General features: G+C 45.9%; 1 protein-coding gene across 3 annotated transcripts in view; it reads right to left on the bottom strand.

The window, feature by feature from the left end:
- Nucleotides 1-15,050, bottom strand: part of MARCHF8 (membrane associated ring-CH-type finger 8) — a 105,654-nt gene extending 90,604 nt beyond the window's left edge. For 2 of the 3 annotated variants that reach the window (XM_076338664.1, XM_076338661.1), the window contains exon 1: nucleotides 14,909-15,050. The gene's annotated coding sequence lies outside the window, so the exon portion shown is untranslated. Of the gene's footprint in view, nucleotides 1-14,320; nucleotides 14,365-14,908 lie in introns of those variants that run through there. The other variant, XM_076338662.1, reaches the window with a different exon arrangement.
- Between the last annotated feature and the right edge of the window lie 6,606 nt (nucleotides 15,051-21,656).

Below are 21,656 nucleotides of genomic sequence, written 5' to 3' on the forward strand. Positions count from 1 at the left end.
ACAAAACAATCTCATCATTGTTCAGTGAAGACATTGCTCACATTCTGTATTGTAGACAGATAACAATGATGCATTTTTAGGAAAATCCTGTGCTACATCACTTATTTTCCATTACATCAGAGGCTAACAGTTGTAAAAGCTATTTATGAACAACAGGCGCCTAAGCAACATTCTTCACTATTGTTTAACTGCTACCAGGCAAAACATTCCTCTTAAGCCAGAGTAAAAAGAATGTACTATTGACTAAATGATTCTGTGTTTTGAAGAAGTATGAAATCATTCCTTCTTTGTCTCTGGGTGAATAAGAAATTTCCAAAGTGGTGCATGTAAGAATGTATTTCTTTTGAATGATTTGAGAGTCAAATGCCAGGTAAATCTTTATTTACAGGTTTAAGTTACAACATATCTTTGCTCTGGGAGTCTTAATAAAATCTAGATTTCTGGATCATTACGACAAACCTTTAAACTCTGAGGAAACAGCTATAAACCACACTCTTTAGGACTTGCACAATGCAATTGGAGAACCCAAACCCAGCATCTTCAAAAGTTCAAGCGTAGAGTAAAAAGGGCAACATACTAAGCATCCTGTACCCGATTCCTCCACAAAACTGCATGACATCAGTAAGTTATGTTTGCAACCATAATTTCCCACATTTTAAAGCAACCTGAACTTCTGATACCAAAATTAGCTAACAGAAGTCATTTGCTATCTCCTGAAGTTAAAAGCTTTAAATTTAAAATACATTTTAAATACAGGGGAATACTACGAGTCATTAAAATATAACAGATTTCAGTGAGAGCTTTTTATCGGCAAGTATATTCACGCATAGCATGTCTACTTTATGGTTTTTTGTTTCCATCTTCTTCCATGCTGATACCTTCTCTGTACATTTGCCAATGTCCAACAAGAACGCCCCCCTCCAGAGGGCAACACGGGAAGGACCGGTACTGCGAGCTGCACGAGAACTTGTGCTCCAGGCAGAATAACCAGCTGGGGGGGGTCCACAGTCCCATAGACATAAATGCCCATCTTTATTTCAAATATCACCAATACAAAGGTGTGCTCGCTGGCTGTGGTTCAGGAAGGCAAATCATTTAAGTTCTTCAGTTTAGTCACTTCTGCGCAATAGAAGGATAACAGTACTTCCACTTCCCCCCTCCAGGCTGTTTCAGCCACAGATAGCTTCTGTGGGGGTGGTATTGTTCCTTACCGCGGCAATGTACGGTACCTGGTACAACCAAGAGCACAGACTGAAGTGCTACAGTAAGACACGCGATAAGAGCAGTACACATCTGAGTCACTCCTTCAGTTTCACACCTGCATCCTCACCAAAAATTGCCAGATCTTGATTTGAGAGAGTTGCTAGCCAGACAAACGTGGTATTTCTTATCAATTTCAACATGAAAATTATGCTATGAAGAGTTTAAGAACCTCTGTGTCACAGCATTATCATTAAAAAGTAAAGCTGTATAAAGCCTATAGACAGAGCCCAGGTCTGTGAACAGAATTAATTCCCCTCCAGTGCCAGAACAAGACGGCCTCTTCCAGCTGCAACCTTATCATGGGATATGTTGCGCAGCTAAAAAGGCCGCATGTGCTCTTCTTATCACAAGTGTCCCTGGTGTGGTTTAAAGGCCAGGCAACTGATTTCAGATGGCTGACAAACAGCCTGGCTTCCCTCATGCCAGCTCCCCACGCCAGCGTTGACACCATCACGCACTGGCAGAGGAGAAGCATCAGCGCAGTTTCCCTTCATTAGGGTGTTATTTCACGCGAGCGTGCTGGCACACGTATGTCGGTTCTGCCCGTCCTCCCTCCACAACGGTGCTCTGTGCCATCCGAAAAGAAGGGACTGGCATTACTGAACCCCACAGACAAGGCACTCCTTACCATAGTCTATAAAGGGCCATTCATCCCCACCATACCTAAAATAACCATTGGATGCGATCATGAGATGAATACACAACTGTGGATTCCTTTAAATCGCTGCCTTCTTACACGGACAAGAAACCAGTGTCCAGCAGTTGCATCCTCACCCATTGTCCTCATTCTCAGTTCAGTAATCAAGTGTTGACCCTTTCTGTCCCATTCGGTATTAGTCCCTTGGTTTCTACAAATATTTAGAAGTTTAGAGATTTTATGAGAAGTTTAGAGAAACAGCACAAAACTCCACCGATCCATTCCTATGCACTTGCAAGATCCGTATACAATCCTATTAAATCAAATCCATCACGGCTTTCTATCACCAGAACTAAAGCAGCATTTCTGAAGTCCGCCCGTCATCCACTAGCTGCTCATTGCCAGTCAACCACAGCCAGCTGCAGAAGGCTGCTAAGACAGAGTGAAGTATCCAGGTACAGAGAAATTGTGCCTATTCATGAGAAACCCCAAGAATTGCACAGGTTTGTTTCTTGCTGCTGGAGAAGAGGCTGACTTGCAGTGCTCTGTTGCCCTACTGCTTAAATGACTTCTAGTTTTTCCTCCAGCAGATGCTTCAAGTGATCTTCAAGTATCTAGTAAGGGTGAGGAGAAGCCCAGGCCATTAGAGCGCAACATGCTGTCAGACGAAAGATGGTTTAGAAAAAACCTGGTGATAGCTGGGGCAATACGGTGAATGGATTCTGGGATGCTGTTGCATATCCACTGGGCGAGTAAAAGAAGTTGATATGGGAAGTTGTCCAAACAGGGAAAGGCTTAAAATAAAATTCAGGATCATGGCCACCCCACTGATACCAATTGACATGTCACATTTTTCAACCCAATCACATTTAGAAGTGGCTTGTCTGTCTTCTCTCCTAACAGATGCTCTTTGCTTTAAATTAGTTTAGACAGGAGCCAGAGAGATAAGCCAAGTGTGCTAAATAAGGCCCATGCAATTCTGGTGCACATGAGCACTATTGCAAAATCTGAAACATTCATGAAGACAAAACCTGGAAGGGAGAGCAGTTTCTATCAGGTATCTGTTGAAATTGAAGGCAAGAGGAAAAACTTTATCTTTTTTTTTTTTTCTTTTAAGCTAAAATCTCATCAGTCCTGGAGGAAAATGTACTGCTGGAAAGAGGGGAGCATTGAACCTGTTGAGGTCACATCAGAATTTTGCATCAACTGCATTCAGAGCTGCAGTGAGATAAACCCACCTGTCGTGGTTTAACCTCAGTCGGCAACTGAGCACCACACAGCCACCCGCTCGCTTGCTCCCCCTCCCCCCCCCCCCGAGTTGGATGGGGGAGAGAATCAGAAGAGTAGAAGTGAGAAATCTCGTGGGTTGAGATAAAAACAGTTTAATAATTGAAATAAAATTATAATAATAGTAGTAGTAATAATAATAATAATAATATACAAAGCAAGTGATGCACAGTACAATTGCTTATCACCCACCCACCGATGCCCAGCCAGTCCCCGAGCAGCGGCCCCCCCGGCCAGCTTTCCCCAGTTCACGTACTGAGCATGACGTCCCATGGTATGGAATGTCCCTTTGGCCAGTTTGGGTCAGCTGCCCCCTCCCAGCTTCTTGTGCACCTCCAGCCTTCTCAGTCGGTAGAGCATGGGAAACTGAAAAGTCCTTGACTAGTGTAAGCACTACTTAGCAACCACTAAAACATCGGTGTGTTATCAACATTATTCTCATCCTAAATCCAAAACACAGCACTGTACCAGCTGCTAGGAAGGAAATTAACTCTATCCCTGCCGAAACCAGGACACCACCCAACCCCACCCTACTCTCCTTCATATTTTCCAGGACCCATACCTGCTGACCATGTGGCTTCCTTCTCTAAGTAGTTACAATTACAATAATATTCAGGGACATCTGCTCTTCCAAAGAGTAGATAAAAAAAATTACTACAGACAAATAATTTGAATGTCTGCTGAATTAGGCTAATGGAGAGATAAGGACATATTTCTTTATTAACCATTTTTAAATGGCAGATGCAAGATTTTTTTTTTTTTGAAAAAAGAAAACTACTTCCTATTCCAAATGCAACAGATGTTAGAAAATCAAGACAAAGTCTCCTCAGTTTTCTGCTCACTTAAAACAGTTGGCATGTTCCACTCCAGAGACAGTCCCATCTTTGGCACAGGCTCCCACACACGGGCTGTGCAGCAGCATCAAGACGGTCATAAAGTATTTAAAGACGAAGGATATGAATTCTGCTATTTTTGAAGTGACATGAATCCACAAGTGACCAAAACGCTGCTGCCTTCTCCTTGGAGGACCTAATCACTCCCTTCAGTCTCCGGGCACTAGAGGAAGCAGCACTGTGCTTAGGAACAGGCATGGTCCCCTCTGCATCACAAGCGACCTCGTGCCTGACACAGTCCTCCTCCATTAGCCATGCTCTCTCTGAATGAGGAGGCATAAAGCCTCGGTCCTGAAGAAGTTACGCTTCTTGTTTTACAGGGACACATGCTATTCAGTGAATGGTATTACCTGGCGATGGCAAAAGCTCCCATTACCATCCTCTGCCGAAGAAGTAATTTGGTACAATCTCACATCACCTACATTCCCTGCAAAGTTAAGAGAAGTTTCACAGCTCAGTAAGGCCAGCTGATCTCTCACTGCACCATTACAGAAGACGGTAACCACCTAACTTAGAAACGAAACCCAAAAGAGGCTGAAAAGTATTCAGACCCCAATCTTACAAAATGCTAAATATCTCGGTTGAAAAGGCTCCCTCTTCCTTGTTGCTGAAATGCACTGCTTCTGCAGCAAAACCAGGCAGCTGTCTTACAACACTAAACCAATGCTACCTAACAGCTTCAAGCAGGAAACAACAACGTAACACATATATAAAGGTTTGTTTGCACGTTCATGGCTTGGTTTTTTTTTTTTGGGGAGTGGGGGTGTTTCTTTAAAGAAAAAAAAAATTCTCTAGGAAGAAGATGCCCACCAAGGAAGGCATCTTCGCTGCCTGAAAAAAAGACACTGCTGGTAAAACTGCATCCTACGGCATTTAGCTGGGGCAAAGACTCAGCATGAATCCAGTGCAACATCAGTACCATCACCCTTACAGCACCTGGTGTCCCCATGAAATTCCCTTCCCAAACATTGATTCTGCCCAGACTTTCCCAACTGGCAAAACAGAGACAGCACTTCAGTCTCTGATCTTGTCCTATCTGCAGGTTATGAATTAGAATACTTCTCTAATTAGAGATCAACTGTGGAATTAGAAGTTGGATATTTTTAGCAATTGTCTGATTGAGCTGGAGCTGCAGTCAGTTGTAAATTAGTCACTGCTTTTTCTAAGACTACATTTTACACACCGACTTCCAATGCAACATTTAGTATCTCTTCAAAAGCCATAATCTATCAGTCATCTTTGCAGGGAAGAGAGACAAGAAGCAGCAGCTATCGTTCAGCTGAGAAGAGACTTAAGATCTTCAGGTTTCTTGCTCAAAGCCTAGAAAGAATGGCAAGGGGAGATGAAGAGATCTGGAAAGGCACAGCCGCCTTCACACACCAGTGGTGAAGACACTTAAAAGCTCAAGTAACCCATCCCTCTGACAGCTGTCATGTTGGAGTGGCATCTTTTATAGAAGGGGTCGTAGAAGGCCCAGTGACAGCATACTGCGCTGTTTTATTGCTCATCAGGTTAAAGCATGACTTAGCCTGCCAGTGATTGTTGTCTTTTTTTGGTACTTTTCAATAAAGGAAGAAGAAAAGGCACACGGAAGAAAGGCTCCGCTCAGAAACTTGCCAACTCTCCTTGACTCACAGGGGTTGCTGGACACTGAGGATAGACAGCATCCCAGCAAAGCAGGTCTGTGCTGCAGTATGTCCACGTTACTGGCCTCGGTGGGATGTGCTGCGTACAGTCAAGCTGCTTTCCACTCCCATCCCCTGCTGACAAGAATTACTTTCAGACTTGAAACCCAACAGTTTCGTCATCTGATTAAATTCTCTGTTCCCGGCTCAGATGTCTCTCATACGCATTAGTTAGATTACATCAACCACAAAGACCTGTCCATGAGCCACACAGGATACAGCTCAAAGGAGGCCAGTCAGAGATTGGATCATCAACTGTCAGAGTTTCTCCTCCCTTGTTCACAGAAGCAGCAATGCAAACTGTTTGACAAGGGATGAGTGTATGCTTTGTGGGGGTCACGTGGAAAGGGAGAGAATACCAAAGCACTAAGATGCAACTGGCAAACGTACCTTCCCTGAGCAGAGCATCCACTCTGGAGCAGAACCTTCCCTAAAGGGAGGTTCCCTCCCTTCCCCTCCCACAACCTCTGCACCAGGCACAGCCAGTAAAGACAGGGTAAGCCAAACCCATGCAGGTCTTACAAACCAGAGAGCCTCAAGACAGCAACTATGGAGGACTTGAAAAGGCAGCTGACAAGCAGCCAACCAGCAGCCTAACTGGCAGGATGCCTGCAGGGCCTCACAGCCCTACCAAGTTTGTGCAAAGCACCTGTAGTACTGCATGGTGAGAACACGTGGACTGAAAAACTTCCCAGTAGGCATTCAAAGACAGACAAGACAGACTGAACACGTGTCCCAGCTGACAAGTAGAGCTCAAGTACACAGAGAAAGCAAGCAACCATAACAAATGTCTAACAGACACAATGGAAGATCACAGCCAAGAATAAAATGCATGATGTATCTAATTCCCTTTCTATATAAGGAACTCATTCTGACTCAGCTTCCTCGCTCTCAGGCAGCTGGGCCACACAATGCTATGCTTGCTTCTTGCCAGGGTATCACTAACGAAGGAAAGCGAGTGAGAAATCTTATCTTGAATCCAACATGTTCAACAGCAACTGAGCTGGGATCCTTGCCTTGTGGTTGGAGAAGTTGATATCAACACCACTAGTGAATAGAAGCCTAGGCCTGGTGCAGATACAAGTGCCTCAGGGTCCCCAAAACACCAAATGCTGACCATGGGAGACTCCGATCCTGGGAAAAAGAAAACCACCAAAAGACTACAAAGCATACATCAGACTTACCCTGCTGCATTTGGCACGTAGAGGAGACGCTTCCATACTTCACTACGTGCATCTCAGATGCAGCCTAACTGAGCAGGGGTAAAAAGCAAGGAGCACTTCGGCAACCCTGGTACAAGGCACAGGGCTCTGGCAGGGCCGTCTCCTGCTGCTTTGAACACACAGCTTTGAAGCGGCAGTTCTCATCTATCACTTGCATATTGCCTTGCTAGAAACAAAGCCACACATTTCATTTAAGAAAGTAATCAGATGGATCAGGAAAGGTCAAAGAGGAATAATTTTGAACCTCTTGCCATTTGGAAAATACAACAGAGTTGCGAACCCCACCCTCTCGGTGATTTGCCTGGAAAACATCACAGTGCAGTTTTCCTACACTCCCAGGAAGGCACATAAAAAGAATCTCATCTCTAAAAGGCCTTGGGAGCTGTAGAGCTCTGCAGGTGTACCAGAGCAGGACTCTCACACACCTGCCAAAGCATGTAGTGGCTTGCACAGAACAACATGGAGACCTTTCAAGCCTTGCAATTTTGTGATGAAAGCAACTTGGTGAATACTTCTGCAACATTTGAAAGACAACTCTAGCGGTCTCAGTCAGAAGTTATCCTCCCCTGTCAGGTCTGACCCTAGGACGAAGGGTACAAAATAGCTGAACATCACTGTCACAAGAATCACAGAAACAAAATACACGTCTCATGCAAAGGAACTGCTAAAAGGCAATATATAGAGTTTTCATGCCCAAAAGCAATGAGGTATTTCAAGGCCACAGTGTTAACACACTGCATAGAAACACTGATGCATTTCGAAGGCTGAAATTTGATCTCGTTCTTATTGGCTTCTGCTTTGTTATGCCAAAAGCAAAGTTAAAATCCCCTTCCATCTTTTAATCAAACATGCTACTTTTTTTTGTTAACTCCCAAGATCAAGCCAGCCTGACAAGACTCCTGTAATTTTACAAGGGAATCTCTCCTCCCTCCACCCCCTTATGTTATCAAACATTAATTTTGTGAAAAGTCTGCTGCACCGTGCCACGTTAATTTTGTGAAGAGTCTGCTGCACCGTGCCAGCTCTAATTTAGTAACAATACTTAACCTTTTCCCCCAGGCTCTCAGAAGGCCTTGCAATGGAAGAAGGCCATCCCATGGGCAGAAGGATTAGAACAGTCTGATATCCTACAGTTTGGTATCCTGTGCTTGCAGGCTTCATAAGGGCCACTCACCCACGTGAACTATCGTGTGTCTAAAAACATGCTATCTCCAACGGCCCTCAGCACGGGGTGAGGCTGCAGCTCTCAGGTCATGACATTGCAATTTACACTCCCTTCTTCCTGCGACGTCTAAAGTTCCAGCAAATATTTGACATTTAGCCAACAGGTTCAGAAGTTACTTGCAGTGTGATTGCATAAGCCCACTTCCCCTTGGAAAGCAGGCTAAAAAAATATTTAAAAAAAAAAAAATCCAAGAACCTTACGAAAAACATGATACAGGTGACAACTGAGTTGCAGGAAACTAAGGTACACATAGGTGCAATAGCTTAAACCAGAAAATAGAGGCCAGAAGCAGGAACAAGACTCAGATTTCCTGTCTCTCACAACAAACCTTTAGCTGCAAGTGAACTTCCTCTTCCTTTTAGAGCCAAGCAGATTTTCTTTTTCTCTTTGCAACAAGACAGCATTTATTTCAGTATGCATTTATGCTGTTTGGTGTAAGAAGACCCTCTTATCTAGAGATCTTTTGTGATGTCAAAGAGCAGCAGCTCCTCTGCAAGTCTTCAGCCTACTTGGTTTTTTACATATTACATGCATGCACGTATACACACACACGCGCACGTGTTATAGAAGCAGCTTCAATGTAAATGATCGGTCACAGATTGTACTAGAGAAAAAACACTGACAACTGTCCTTTCCAGTCCTGGCACTTCCAGTTCAGATTTGGCAGGCAAGTTCTAGACGAAAATGACCCTGAAAGCTATGATGACAATAATCACATTTAAACAGGCAACATTTTGGATGCAGAACTACAAGGGAAACTCACTTCATTTACCAGAAAGGAAGGAAAAACCAAAGCCAGACTGCTCCCATATGTATTTTCTTCCCTGTCACCACGTATGGTAAACTATTACCTAGTGCTCTTCACATTGCTCTGGTACGTCAGACTTCACCAGGTTTATTAAGAACAGAAAAGCCACTGCCAACTTTCACTTTCTATCTATTGTAGCAGAGTTCATCATGCTGTTAAGTGCAAGTCCCTTAAGAGTGGTTTGCTGAAGGAGGCCATGGGAAACAGGCAAGAAGGGGACAAAACCACACTCAGATATGGCAAGAGGAGGCATTATAGCAAGAATTTCTTGCTAGAATGTGGCCTATGTTATGAAAGCATGGCAGAGCCCTGTATTGCATCACTCCCTGTATTTCAATCCATCAATCTTCCCATAAATATATATATACACAGAGAAAAAAAATAATACATATACACACACAGAAATATGCCACATTTTTCCATTAGCCTTCCTCTTCTGACCGATGCGTTCGTAGTTATGAAAGATTATAACAAGGATTGGCCGAGTAGTGAATCACCCTCAATAGCACACTGCGCTTTTACAACTAGAAATAGAGGGATCAGAGAGACTAATCCTCTGTCCTGGATGACACGAGGAGCCAGTGAAAGCAAATATAAATAGGCAGAGAAGGCTCTTTGTCTTTCTACAGCCTCCTTTGGTTTCGAAGGGGGCTCTTCCACCAAGGGATGCCTTAAGAGGTCATTACGAATGAAATTAAACAAAGGCATCCCTTTTGTAAGCCCTGCAGTAACTGAGAGAGGAGAAGCTCCCACTAATAATCCCCATGACATCACCTTCCCTCTCCCAGGAAGGTAAAGGCCAGGTTCAGCCCCACTGCCAAGAGAAGCACTTACGGTAGCAAGATTTGACTGAATACTTCCTCAATATTTAATTGATGGTATAGGGCAGGTTGTACACGAGTCTGTTGCTTCCTGTTCAGTTAATACTACTCAAATGATCCTCTACAGGCAAAATTCACCCAAAAGCCACGTCTGGAAGTCAGTAACCTTCGGCACTAGGAGTCACAGCAATACGTGGACCCCACTGCTGTCCCCGCGCAAATTCTTGTGTAACAAAAAAGCCGAACTTAAAACCTAACTTTGGCAACAAGAGCAGAGGCACGTCCCCCCTCCTCAAGCTGCGCCAATGGCACAGAGTTATTAGCTGTAAGTCTGAGTGACAAATTATTCTGGTCATTAGAATCAGCAGATCAGACCAAGGGGAAGCCTATCTGCTTATTAAGAAGTGTTGGGTTTTTTCTACAGATACTCTTCCTTGCAGGCTCAGTACACACAATAAAGAGGAACAGAAAGGCTTTTTAAAAGTAAAGTACATTTGAGAGGGAGGCACCAAGGATTTGTATGCTTTTACAAAAATCAGCAACTTTGTGTGTAACCTTGCACCCGTATTTTTTTCTCCTGTTCTTCTTTTTTTTCTTCTTTTTTGGTTTGTCACCCTAGATCCTTCTATCTTTCTTTCCTTCCCCTCTGTCTTATCCAACTGACCCTTTGATTCAAAGAGAAACGTTTCTCGTCCTGTGTCCAGGACATGACAGAAGTCAAGCTACCTGCTCAGGCAAGAACAGCTGGGAATACTTTTATTCCTTGTAACGAACCTCTTATCCTTGATGGTGTGTAAACACACGATGTTACTGAAGCGGCGGCTAAACTGGGGGACAAACTCACCCTTACTGGTTTTCAGTCACCTGTTAAATGACATTCCTAAATCCAAGGCCTGTTTTCCCAAAGAGAAACTCTGGTGCAGTTGTTCACGACCAGCCTCACCTGCAGATTGGGCTGGTGACACGTATTCTATCCTCCTGATGCCTTTTGAAGGACACACAGAAACTTTAAGGGGCAGGTATCAAGGCATACCTAACTGATACATAGGATTTACCTACCCCAAAATATACGACATTTATATTCTATATGGATTCTGGCCTCATATTCTGCAAGGTTTACACCTGGGATCCTTAAATGAGTCTCCAGGGAAAAAGTGCTCATCTACTAGTTGACTTGATTTCATCACTATGGAAAATCTCAGCCACAATTTCTAGAATCTTTTAGTATTTTCCACCTATTAGACATATACCTGGCATCAAAATTTCCAACACTGTTCTCAGTCAAGTTCAATCAACCATGACATTCTGCCAGGTCTCTGGTTAAATTCAAGATGTGCTACCAAGCTCCCCTACTTGCCTGCAGGTATCAAAGGCGAACTCCAGAGAGGCACCTATTTTAAAAGACCGAGAAGTACAACAGTCATTTACATGTATCTTTGATCTAAAATGGCCCAAACCTGATAACCAGCTGGGCACATAATAAAGGCCAGCCTTCCCCCTGGTCCCTGGGGAAAGAAATTGCAAGCACTAGAAACTGCTGATGGTTGAGATATCTCTTGCTGTTTGTGAACTGTCTGGCTGTCTCGTGATGAGTTACATTTAAGAGTAACACAGCTCTTAAAGCCTATCTTTAATTGCAAAAAGACCATGCTTCCAAGGGGTCTTGTCCATTTACCTACCCCAGAATCAATAAACACCATGTAATCTGTTATTTGGTTTTTTTAATGCTTCACATGAATGCGGTTAGATACCTTGATAAAAGACCCACAAAAATATTGTGGGAAGCAGTGAAAAATAATCTGTTTTGGAAATGATGAGTTCTTCGGACAAGTGGTGTTTTCAGCAAAAGCCAGACAACAGAACTAGTAAAACTGGCCCTAACTTAGTGAAGAGGGTTGCAAGGACCTGTGAAAAAAAAAAAAAGCTGGAGCTGTGAAACTTCACAATGAACAATGCCCACCCAGCAAGTTTAATGCCAGCTCTGCTGTGCCAAAGCAAGCTGCCACCAGATCTTTGCAGTCAATGCACAGGTCAGCAAAACAGAAGTCACAGTAAACCCTGCACCGGTTCTGTCTCACTATGGAAATTAATACAGTGAATTAGTTGTGTGGTTTACGTGGTTCACTTGGTTCCTGCAGCAGCTAGCACTAGATGCTCCAGAGAAAGAACTGGAGCAGGCAGTAACTGGCTATCTTGTTCCCCAGGAAGATTGCCTCTCTAACACCTCATGCCCTAGAAGCGAAGTTTTTCCCAGAGTTGAATTTTTCCATTCTTTATAGCCTTCTACAGCTTTCCTATTCACTATTTGTCTGCCACATGCAGACACAGTCCAACCACACGGGTTGGATGTGCAGGGTTCCTGCAAGCTCCTTCCTTCAAAGCCTGCTCATTTTTTAAAGTAGCCCAGCTACAGCCTCTTACAGAATACTAGTTAGACCAGGATCAAGAGCTCCTTATATTCTTGGGGGAGGGAGGAAGGGCAGGACCAGAGCAAAACAAAACAAAACATAAATAAATAAATAAATAAATAAGGAGGAGCACACTTTGTTCCTGTTTTCATTTTTCCTGGCAAATGGCCATGCTCACTCTATTCTTCACCATTTCTGAAGCTGGCTATCAGTCAGTCACGTTAGAGCTGACTGCTTCTGAGGTATACGGCAGGAAACACCCATAGCAGGAGACTCCTTTTTCTTAGGCATCAGAATCAATTCAGGACTTGTATGAACCACCTACCGCTCCTTCCTTGAGCAGCATTACCACTGGGAGCTGCCACGCTCCTGCAGTGATCTGCCTCCCCCACTAATACCAGTGTTTGGAAGACCAGTAAGGAAATCACGCTGGCAGAGGAGACACTTCAGTACATTGCCCAAAGCACGTGTGACAGCCTCAGCAGCTGGGAAGATCGACTCCTTTCACCCTTGAACATGAGAGAGTTGCTTGTCCAAAAGGTTAGACCTAAAACAACAGAAGTTTTTTTTTTAAAAAAAAAATCTCATCCTGAAAATATAGAAAGTTCATCCGGCATGCTGAATTAATCTATCCTTGTAACACTTAAGACTGGGCAAAAGCAGCCAGGGAACAGGTGGATTTTCTAGCACTGGAATCGTAACTGCCTCATCTGGACACCTCCACCAATTCTGGCCACATATCCATACACTGAGGCATGAAAAGGGTTGCAGCCTTCCTTCCAATGTGACACCCCAAAACAGAAAATTGCTTCTTCTCAACTAGTTTACCTCTATAAGCAAAACTGCTAACTAGGGCTAGCTGAAAGCCAAGTTAAAAAACTAAAACAACAACAAAAAAACCCCAACACCATAACAACAAATACTCAGTGAATTGGGAATTTTGTAAGTTCACATCAGAGTGTAACCAAAGTCACACAAAGTCCCCAGCAAAGGGGCAGTCGTCCTTCAGTAGTCCTATCAGTTTCAGCAACCGTAGCAGAATCAAGTCCTGGGGAACATCTCACTTTCTCTGAGCAGCTACAGGGTCGCTTGGGGGGAGTCTGGCACCAAACGGTTTGGGCCACAGCTGAGAAGATGCCAACACCCCTCAGCAGGTATAACCCTGGGTGCTGGGGCATACCCTTGAGCCAGGGCCCTCGATGTTTCCAGCAATCCCGGTCCAGAGGCAGACTTAGCAGAAGTCCGCATCAGCGGAAATTCATCAGCGTTGACAGGTTTCAAAGAAAACACCTTAGGTTTGATAAATAAGCATTTTTCAAAGAAAACTTCTTTCCTCTGAAAATTTTTGACTAGGGCTATTACTGGATCAGCCTCAGCCTCATCTGACACTGCTCCAGAACTAATTTCAGCAGCAAGAGTTCACGAAGAGTGCTGCTGTTGTCAGACCAGCTCTCCTCTTCCACCCCCATCTTCCTTCCAAGATCTCTCTCCACCTCCACTCAAGCTCTACCCAAATTGTCCCTTCTATGTTTACGCTGCTGGGTCATTTCACAAATTTGCTATGCTCGGAAGTATACAAGTCCTTTGCCAACCGCAGAGCCTGAGCTGCGTGCCCTCTTGCACCGCAGTTTGGAACAAACTGATTTCGCATTGGCACGTTATAATCCCAGCTTTGCCTGCACTTCCAGCGTACTAAAAAGAGGAAGAGTTAAAGCGTTACAGTTCAGAACAACTTGAGCATTACTCTGTCTGCCAACTAGCTCCAGGAAGCATGAAGGAATTCTGACTGCTTCTCAGTCTGCCGTGAAACTTCACGGTTCGTTACGAACACGTTGTGACCAGCAGATCCTGCGTGCGTATCTCCGGCGTATCTTCTCTCCACATCGCTAACTGAACGCGAATTCGGGTCCTCCTCCAAATCGGAGCCCTAGTGCAAACACGGTGCCTCTCCCACCCAGCTGACCCGCTCTCGGTTTCTCCTAAGCGATACTAATACTCCCAGCGCCAACGCGCACGCAGACGAGCGACGGCTGAGCAGACAAAGACGAGGGAGCTGGGAAAGCCTCTTACCCGTGAATTAGGTGCCGTTCCCTCGGCTCCGACAGAGCAACAGCCCTGAACTCTCCCAGCGGAGCCTGCGCACCGGACAACGACGGGAGGCTCCGTCGCAGCCCCCGCCCCACGGGCCGGCGGGGGCGACCCCCGCGGCCGCGCCGCGCTCCCTCCTGCCCCAACCGCCACGCCACACCACGGCAGCCGGTCCCACACACGGGGGGGGGGGGGCAGCCGCGGGCCGGGCCACGCCACCCCCCGCACAGCCGCCTGTTGCTCGCCGCAGGCACCGGCCGGCTTTCCAGGAGGCGCCTCACCTGCGGGCGGGCGGTCCCGCCGCCGGACCCGGAGGGGCGAGATGGTGCCCGCGGGGGCGGGACGAGCGGCGGCCGCGGGGCAGCGCCCCCCGGGGCAGGCGGCCCCTGCGCCGGCCGAGCCGCACCGCGGGGGCGACCCGCCCTGGGCCACCCCCGCGGCCCGGCCTCGCTCCCCGCGGCGGCGGCGCCGGCCCCGGCCTCCCTGCGCCGGAGGGGCGGCGGACCCTGCTCGGCCCCCGCGGAGGAAGCGGCTACGGTTCCCCACGGCCAGGGCGGCGGCCGAGCCTACCTTGGTGCCCCGCACAGAGCCCGGGCCGGCGGCTCCTCCTCCGGCTGCGGCGGCTGCCGCTGCTGCCCATGCCCGGGGCCGGGAGGCGGCGGGCCGTGGCGCCGGGGGCTGGGAAGCTCCTGCGGGGCCGGGACACCCCCGGCTCTCTCGCCCGGCTCCTGTTTACCGCGGCTTCCCGGCCGGCCGGGCTGCCTGTCAGCGCGCCGCCCCGCCCCCGCCCGCCCCCGCCGCCATGGCCCGGAGGAGGACGGGGAGCGAGGCGGCCGCACCGCGCCGGGGACGCGGCTCCCTCCGGCGGGGAGGGCGCTGCCGGCGGGGCAGGGCCCGGCCCGATCGCCTCCCGGTTAAACTTTCCTCCGCGGGCGGGCTTGCCGCGCTCAGGAGATGCGTCCCCGCGTGAGGCGACGCTACCGCGCCCCCATCCCTGGTCCTCCGGGCACCTTCCACCAGAAACGCGCCGCGCACGTTCGCAGCGGCCGCCGCGGGGCCGGGAGGGCTTCTGGCACCTGCGCGGGCGGGGAGGCCGGGGGCCGGGCAGGGGCGGCGGCTTGCCGGGAACCCTGAGGTGCAGATCGGCGGCGAAGCGGGTGGTCTCCAGCTGTCCCGAGCTTTGCTCTCACCCCGGCCTCCTCCTGCCACAAATAGTGCTGCTAATGTCATGTCCGAGGGGAAAACGGCTTCCTCTTTAGCAGAATTAGAAGAAAAGAGCTAAACTAACTTCATAAGGTGCCGTTTAACTTTTTTAAAATTCATGTATGCTATAAGCCTGAAGATGGCTTACAGCCACCTTCAGAAAGTGTTTTGTGTTATTCACCTGCATGTATTGATTTATCAGCAGAAGATTACAAAAAGGTTCGAGTCCTAAAAGGATGCTAATGAAGTTTGCCCCATGGCTGGGTCTGGGTGCCATACTCTGTTGCTATTTTACACTTCCATTTTGCAAGTAGCATACTTTCGTCATTTCTTCCCAAAGAGGAATCTCCTCAGGAATCTCTCGATATATGCTGGAACATGTGAACTATACTATCAAGGTGAATTATACAGGGGAAAAAAGCAAAGTGAGAGTTTTACGAGAAAATGCCAAGGGAGAGATTTCCCCTGTCCAGACATGGTATCTATCCCACTAGGGAATAAGTGAAAAAGAATAGGAAGACGGGCAGCCTCGCTGAACTGTTTCTGTCAGTGCAGCACAGACAAGAACACGGGTACTATTAAGAGAAAAACTAGACAGAAAACAAGGAAAGCTCCTGACTTGACATGCAAGTTCATCCACTAAACTTAGTGAAAGTTTTTCATCTCCTGAGTCTGCACTTGTTCACATCAATAATTCACAGGACTCCAGGGAGATCACATTTACCCTTACTGAACAGTGAGAAAAGCATAAAATGAGTAAGGTAACCCCTTTTGATGCAGAGTACATGAGAAAAATGACACGTTACAATAGGTTTTCAGAGCACAGAGAAGCTGGGCTGAAATTCTGTCATTACATTTCAGAGTTAGGAGCCAGCACACCCATGCAGCGAAGGTGGGAGAAGCACCACCCACAGAGTACACAGTCAGTCTTCCTGGGAAGAGGAGAGTGTCTCTACAGCTCCTATTTAGTCCTATGTAGACTGAAGTTAAAAACCACATACTTAGATTGTGTCCCATTATAAGATAGGGTATGGTAACGTGCGTATGTGACGATAATCGTGTCCTCTTGATAGGTAGTGCATCGTAATGCTGGCTTGTAAAGAGAATCAGTTTCCATCCTAAGCTGTACTGCTGGCTCACCTTGAGGCCACGGGGATATTTCGGAGGAGACCGTTTTCTTCCTTCATACTCTCAGTCCATTTTGTTGTGGGTTTTTTAAAATTATTTTTCAGGCTAGGATTGTATCCCACTGTGGGAACAGCATAGCTCACCACCCAATACTGTGTGCCAGACTAGGAAAGGGGCCTGTAGACACAACCGAAATAGAAGTAGAAATTATACAGAAATACAGTTGCACAGAGGGCAGATTTTCCAGGCAAACTAGAATAACTAATTGTCCTGGTTTCGGCAGGGATAGAGTTAATTTCCTTCCTAGTAGCTGGTACAGAGCTGTGTTTTGGATTTAGGGTGAGAACAATGTTGATAACACACCGATGTTTTAGTTGTTGCTGAGCAGTGCTTACACTAGTCAAGGACTTTTCAGCTTCCCATGCTCTACCGACTGAGAAGGCTGGAGGTGCACAAGAAGCTGGGAGGGGGCACAGCCAGGACAGCTGACCCCAACTGACAAAAGGGATATCCCACACCATATGACGTCATGCTCAGCATATAAAGCTGGGGGAAGCAGGAGGAAGGGGGGGACGTTTGGAGTGATGGCGTTTGCCTTCCCAAGTAACCGTTATGGGTGATGGAGCCCTGCTTTCCTGGAGATGGCTGAACACCTGCCTGCTGATGGGAAGTAGTGAATGAATTCCTTGTTTTGCTTTGCTTGCGTGCGTGGCTTTTGCTTTACCTATTAAACTGTCTTTATCTCAACCCACGAGTTTTTCTCACTTTTACCCTTCTGATTCTCTCCCCCATCCCACCGGGGGGGAGTGAGCGAGCGGCTGCGTGGTGCTCAGTTGCCGACTGAGATTAAACCACGACACTAATGATTAGGCCTGAAATGAAAGAAACCACAATAAGCCACCAGTACAGCACCCTTAATTCTTCAGGGGAGCAAAGTGCCTAAATTCCTTTACAGACCTAAGCCTTCCCTGGGTTTTACAATTACTGCTCCACAGTCTCTACGTTTCCCCAGAAAGCTTGTCTAGTATTTTAACACGTGTTGCTGTTCTTGAGTTAAAAGTCTCAGCAACAACCTCCTGACCACAGGACTGCAGAGCCAGGACTAAAGCCTCAATGCTGAAGAGCAAGCACAACAGTGGAACATCCTCCCCGCATGCCTCGCAGCCCTCGGTAGAAAATGCAAACCTAAGCCTTTGCAAATGTTCCCCCCCAAATTTGCAACTAATTTAAAAAATAGGGAAGAAAGAATAAAGTTAAGCTAAAGGCCATTAGTCAAATGGAAATCTTAAATTTGTCTAGCAAGCGTTGCTTTTCACAGTCTGAGTAGGAGATACAAGGTTTTAAAAAAATTACGGGAACAGAATATCTCCACTTTGCTAACTGGATACCTCTGGCTCAAAGTCAAGGGAAAACCGTAGTTGGGGAATATGCGCCTATAAATCATTCTCATGCTTAGCTGAAGATACTGATGGGTCTGCAGAAAGAGCTGCCCCAATGCCCTGCACACAGGACCTGGACTGTGAGCGTACACATGTTGTCTTTGCAAATACTTGCCATCAACAATAAATTCAATTTGTTTAAAGTCACAATAGGATAAGGACCTCTGTGCCCAGGAGACTCCAGTTCTCTCTAGAAGCAGCACAGATCTAGCATATGGTTATTAAGACTATGCTTTTTTCAGAAATACTTTTACTCCTTTTAGCAGGAAGACCTGAAAAATGTTGTGGGGCAGAAACACCAAATGGTAAAAACTATTGTACAACTATGCCCTCTTTTTTTGTCTTTAGTTGTGACAATACATACAGTAGTTATGTGGAAAAGCATAATTATTTTTTTCCCAGATAATTATAAATGATCTTTTTATTCTACAGTATCGGCCTGAGCACCTGCATGTTTCCATAGCAACTCCACAATACTTTAGGGGATTACTTTAGAATTCCACTGCGGTTTGGTTCTCCAAAGTTATTTAGATTTTCTGGGGAAAATCTGTTTCCAAATACAAATTAAAACTACTGCTACCATATATTTAATGAGCTACACTAATCTCCTGTGTTACCATCTTAAGAAACTGCAACACTTCCTTGCAGCTTTTTGTACAAAACCACGCAATATTGTATCACTGTAATCAGAACAGCCATTAGGGACTCAGGGCTAGAAGCATCCCCAGAAGTCTTGCAGGGGATCACACTTATGTGAGGGGCTGATGGGAGACTGTAAATCCCCAAAATCCACATCCCTAAAAGACCCCTTGCAAAGAATAGGCAGGTGTTAAGCGCCTTCATGCACGCAAGTACATATATGCTCATTCGTTTCGCATGCATGTATGTGAATATGTGGCTATTAAAATGAGGAGAAACACATCTATTAGACTGGATAACAACTACTAAAAGAAAAGAATGTAAGCCTGATGACTAGGAAGCTTTAAATCCAGACATACGCGTATGCGCTCGCACATGCAAACATGACGTGCATGCAGACAGGCCAGGATGTGCTCCTAAGGCTGCTTCTTCCCTAGTTTTTCTCCAAGTCAGCTCAGTTCCTTTACTTCCTTCCACCTGCATATCCTGAGCTGTGTGTTCCCCCATCTGTTCGCTCTCTTCTATGCACGCTACTGGCAGAGTATTACAGTACAGAATTTCTCCAGAAGTTCTCTGATGACCCCTAGTTTTACTGAAGGTGAGCCCAGGGTTCACTCCTTCCTGCACTGTTGCTCTGCTGTTTTCTGCCTGTGCTGGATGAAAAAAAAATAGATTCTGCTAAGAGAAGGAAAAAGAGGAGCATTAGGGGAAGGTGAAAGGAACTTATGTGAATTCAAGTAGAAAGATTGAAGGAAATAGAAATAAAGTTTACGTCCTTCCTGACTGTTTTTCATTCATACGAAGACGATTTCAGGTTCTGAAAGGAAAAGGAAAGGAAACAACTTACTTCTGTAAGATCTGGAATTCCTTAAAACCTGTTATCAATGTGCTTCACACAGCATTGTTTTTAAGTCTGCTCTACAGGGTAGGTGGGAGCACTTTTTGCCGTTCTCTCCTTTAGAACGTCAAGAAAACTAGATTCATCTTTCTTGCCAATTTTAGGAGGAAAATTATTTGCTGAGATAGTTTCAAGAATACAGAAGTTCAGTGTTTTCCCGATTCTCTCAAGAATAGGAAAGGAACAACTACCACTCCCTTTCTTTGCCAGCCCAGAAGATCAATGTTATGACCAGGGATGTTCAGACATGTGATGACTGAAAGATGCTCACTGTCTGAAAACTGTATTCTGCTACAGTAAATGGCAACAGCTCAGAACCGAATGAAAGCCGAAATTAGATGATGCGTAGGAATTGCATGGCAGGCACCTGGAAGATGTTACAACACTGAACAAGCACCACACAGTGTTAAAGCACTGACCCTATGTGAGTTAAGAGAGAAGGGAGTAAGTCCAGAAGTGAGGCTATTCATCAAATATATACATGCAACATATCCAAAGAGCTGCAGTCACTGTAAAATAAACCATTTTTCTTTCTCAGATAATTTATCTTTGAGCGCCCCATTTTTGGTGACTTGCAAGCAGCGACCCAGCAGAATGCACTGTTCAAAGTCTGTTTCAGGAAGCCGCTTTTACCAGAAAAGCACCAGATTTCAAAGCTTCTATCACCTTTAATAAAAACACCACCAGAGCTCCAAGTAGGTGATTTGCAGACATCTTAACAAGTGTATTTCCGAAGTGCCTGAAATTTATCGAACCTTCTTCAGTCTCAGATGCAGGATATAAATTAGCACTGCGGTAAATACATTTTACTAAAACCTGGCCTTGGAAGGTCACTAGGGTGAGATCATTTGAAACCCGTCTCTGAGACAGAGTGGCATCAGCCATTAAAGTCTCACTTGGAAAGCAACAGGAGAAAAAAGCATTCCTGCCTGCAAACCAAACTGTAACCTTTCTCCCAGTACTGTGATGTAAGACCCTTGTACGCTGTGGATTCAGCAGACGACGACTGTACCCAGCCCGACATGCAGCAGGTTTAATCTGGCACGGCGCGTGGCAAACAGGCATGCGACTACACACCCCAGCAGACTTCAGCAACTCTTCAGTCATGTGAGGGTGCCTTTGAAGACTGACAAGATTGGATACAGCTTTGAATCTGCCTCAGAGCAGATAAGCTTTTGCAGTCGTAAAGCCTAACCCAGGCCTCATAAATGCTATCCTCTGTAGAAGCGTTAATAGGGATTTTCTCATTACTGAGCCTCAAAACTAAGGAAAAGGTTGGCAAATGCATCAAACTGACCTTTTAAGGTAGTTTCTCTAGGTAAAACTAATTGTCTAGGTATGGGTGAACTGGCTCTAGGGAAATCCAATCAACAACGTTAAGGTGCCAGACTTGATTAGGGCTTATAGCACCGCAAGTCATTTAGTATCCAGATAAAAGAAAGGAGAATTCCATACCTTAATCCCTTCTTTGTACCCCAGTAGATTTAATGCTTATTCAAGGCAGGATATGCGCCACTAGAAAAAAGTGAAGCTCAGTGACAAGTGATGCATCTTCAGAGGTCAGGCGGTACTGCAGCCGGGACTACAGCTCACCATTTGCTTCCTCTACTTTGCAAAAAGAAAAAAAAAAAAACCCCACAAACAAACCAAAACGGAAAGTTTCCTCCTCTACTGATCAGAACTCGGAAAAAGGACCTGACCGGTGTGCTGCACTTCCAGTCTGTTATTCAAACCATTGAGAAGTGTATTTAAAGTTATACTAACTTACATCCCCCCAAACCCAAATATGCAGAGGAGGAAAGACATTTTCTGAGGCTACCTCTTAGCAATCGCTATTTCGGCTTTGGCTCTCCCCGCTGCAATAAATAGATTGCATGCAGCCAACATGCAGATGTGGTAAAGGCGTAAAAATAGGCAGCCTGTTTCTGTGTAACAAAACCCAGACAACATATTTCTCCTAAGCACAGCTATTGTGCTGAACTCAGCTAGATGTTCCCCTGACAGAGCTTGC

This window comes from Aptenodytes patagonicus, chromosome 5 (genome assembly GCF_965638725.1).
Source record: "Aptenodytes patagonicus chromosome 5, bAptPat1.pri.cur, whole genome shotgun sequence".
Lineage (NCBI taxonomy): Eukaryota > Metazoa > Chordata > Aves > Sphenisciformes > Spheniscidae > Aptenodytes > Aptenodytes patagonicus.